Raw genomic sequence first — 3242 nt, forward strand, 5'->3', positions numbered from 1 at the left:
TATATATATATATATATATATATGGGTTCACGTGAGACCAAAGGTTTTTCGTGAGACCTGTAAGACCAATTTATGTTCATTGATTAACTTCATAAGTTAATGATCTAACGGTCTAAATTGCACAATGTCAATTTTGTGATTATTGAGAAATCTCGTGGCGTTTTTGAATGTTTAGATTTTCAGATTATAAATCTAATTCAAAAGTTAAAAATTGATCTTACGGGTCTCACGAAAAACCATTGATCTCATATGATCTCAGGTCGTAATAATAAAATATATTATTATTTCACATTAACATTTGATGCACTTACATCAATTAGAATTCCCGAGGCATTCAACCCAATTTATGCCCCTTCTGAATCTTATAGATTTTCAACGGTCAAAAGGAGGATACGGTGTATACATAATCATCATCTTTCCCTTCTCCCACAACTCCAACACCATCTCTCGCTTACGCCATTACTTCTCTCCCTTAATATCTGCTCCTTCTTCTTTTCTTGTTCTTTTTTTTTGTTCTCAAGATAATCATCAATTTCATGCTTTCCATCTTCTGGGTTCTTGATGTTTATTTTGCTTCAATTTTCCGTATGGAACGGGCATTGGGCTGTTTCTGTATCGATTTTTGTTCTCACGGTAATCATCAATTTAATGTTTTCCATGTTTTGTGATTTTTTTTTCTGTTCTTGATCGATCATCATAAGATTAATGTTTTTTGTTTCTTCAATTTTTCGTATGAAACAGGCTCTAAGAGGATCGGGTTCTTTATAGGTAACAAAATCATTGATTTAAGACTTTAGTTGGTTGTTACTTTATATGTATATATATGTTGATTTCCTTGACTCTAATCACATCTTATTTGTCCAACATGCAGCAATGCAGATTGTCACATAGTTTAATTCTTTCGAAGCAAGTGTATTTGACTTACAGGTTTGGTGGCTTATTACACTTCTTTCATAATAAATCATAACTTCTTTAGTAAATCCCATGTACAGTTATTTATTTTGATTCACCTAATGGTAATTAATTTCAGTAGTATCCATAACTTCTTAATGCCAATAAATAATGATATTTGTAAATAAACATATTTACGATTGCAAGTGCCGATTGTCACATACAAGCGTTCATGTCTTGTTTCTGTAATTAGGTAACCGGTTATCCACATAAAAGTCCTATATAACTTGGAGGTTGTATATATAAAGAGGGTGATCAGCGATATGTGAGCAATTAAGGATACTGCAAATTTTTCTTAGTAAGATCCTCGTTCCTGATGAAGTTAAAAGAGAAATAAATGGCATTAATAAGTATATGTTGCCATGTTGGATGTTAGAATCGTCATGAATATAGTATCTGATTACAAAAGTCTGGATCTAAAGTCTAATTGAAGGATGATTGTGAGTAATTTATTAATGTATGATTTATTACTATAACGATTGACTAAAACGGCTTTCATATGGGAAATAATAAGGATTTTAACGATTTTTCTGGGACAATCTCAATGTTTTAGAGAAGAACAGGTAAGAAAACTTGAGCTTGAATGAAAAAACAGGATATAGAGGAGATTGTTGGTTGGATAATCAAAGATAGCTGGTAAATTAAACATTCATAATTAGTGAAATTTTGGAGATTTTATTGTGCTTGGGCTATTGCAGATATAAAAAAACTGGCCTATAATTTGAAGGTATAGAATCAAGGATGATTGGGATGTTGGGATCAAATCTATTGTGTTGGAGACTTCTACCAAAACAAACAAATTCAAACTAGTAAGCAGCAGCAGTAGAAGTGAAATGAAGTAAATAGAAGATGTTTAAGGCATGCTATGTACATTAAGAGAAGACATACAAATGTGTATGTGTATTTGATATTACTGATGCAAAAGATGCAATGACCACCTCTTTCAGGTAGAGGTTCATGGCAGATCAAATGCCTTATGAATTAAGGGAAATCAATTGCATTATGAGTTGGAGTTGGATGTTAGCAATGTTATTAGTGTAGTATATATAGGAAGTTGATGTATGAAAGTATTGTTGTGATATTGGGTACGATATCTGCTAGAATATTCTATGGATTATGCAAGGGTACTCTAAATTTTCATAGGATTTGTTTCTGATGCTAAAGGACAAGTTGGAGGATCCAATCTTAATGGGCTTTAACCTAAATCAATGAATAGGAATAGGTTGGATATTGGTAATCTATGATTTTAGTAATTGTCCTAAGATAAAACGAATTTGTATCTGAGCAAATATTTAAGGGTAATTGGGAGTTCTTTTTATTAAATATTTAACTTTTGAGGATTGACAAAAATGATTTCCATGTGTTGAATATAAGAAACGACTAGGGTAGTCGTGTCTCTCAGGTCTRAATCGWTTRGGACGGGRTAAAATACATTAAGGGGATTAGGTATGAGAACTATATCAATCGAAGAAAATTATAAGGGTGATTGTGTTAGGATGTTGATCTTGCATGATTTAAGCACAAATTGAATTCAAATGCCTTCTTATGGTTAAAACCTGGATAATTGATGCTAATTAAAGTTATTGATGTTAAATGAAATATTGTTAATGTCGTCGTATGCCTGAAAAACATATGCATTTTTTATGAAGTATTGAAAGATATTTGGATGTTTAAGGTCAAAGAATCACATCGTATATTAGTATGGTGATATTATGAAGGGAATGATGATCAACTGAGTTAGAAGTTCATGGTACATCAAAAGCTTTGAAACTATCATATAATAAAGAGGTAACTAAACTAAAAGTGAGGGTGACCGAGTTGGCGTTGGATGTTAGCAATGTTATTAGTGTAGTATATAAAGTAAGTTGATGTATGAAAGTATTGTTGTGATCTTGAGTATGATATATGCTAGAATATTCCGTGGACAATGCAAGGATACTTTAAAAGTTTCATAGGATTTGTTTCTGACGCTAAAGGACAAGTTGGAGGATCCAATCTTAATGAGCTTTTAACGTAACTCAATGAATAGGAATATGTTGGATGTTAGTAATTTAAGAGTGTTGTAACTGTCCTAAGATAAAAACGAATTTGTATCTAAGCAAAAATTTAAGGGTGTTTTTGAGGATTGACAAAAATGATGTCTCTCAGGTATGAATTGTTTAGGGGTGGGGTAAAAACACATTTAGGGGATTAGTAATGAGAAGTATACCAATCTAAGAAAATTATAAGGGGATTGTTGTTAGGATGTTGATCTTGCATGATTTAAGCACAAATCGAATTCAAACGCCTTC

The 3242-nt window shown here is 32.0% G+C and overlaps 1 long non-coding RNA gene across 2 annotated transcripts in view; it reads left to right on the forward strand.

Annotated features, from left to right (window-relative positions):
* The first annotated feature begins 398 nt into the window (after positions 1-398).
* LOC112502034 overlaps positions 399-3242 on the forward strand; it is a 19809-nt gene continuing 16965 nt past the window's right edge. For both annotated transcript variants that reach the window (XR_003067608.1, XR_003067607.1), the window contains exons 1-3: positions 399-633; positions 742-768; positions 872-927. This is a non-coding gene — a long non-coding RNA (uncharacterized LOC112502034). The remainder of the gene's footprint in view (positions 634-741; positions 769-871; positions 928-3242) is intronic.

Source organism: Cynara cardunculus, unplaced genomic scaffold, assembly GCF_001531365.2.
Source record: "Cynara cardunculus var. scolymus isolate 2C unplaced genomic scaffold, CcrdV1 Un_Scaffold_853, whole genome shotgun sequence".
Taxonomy (NCBI): Eukaryota; Viridiplantae; Streptophyta; class Magnoliopsida; order Asterales; family Asteraceae; genus Cynara; species Cynara cardunculus.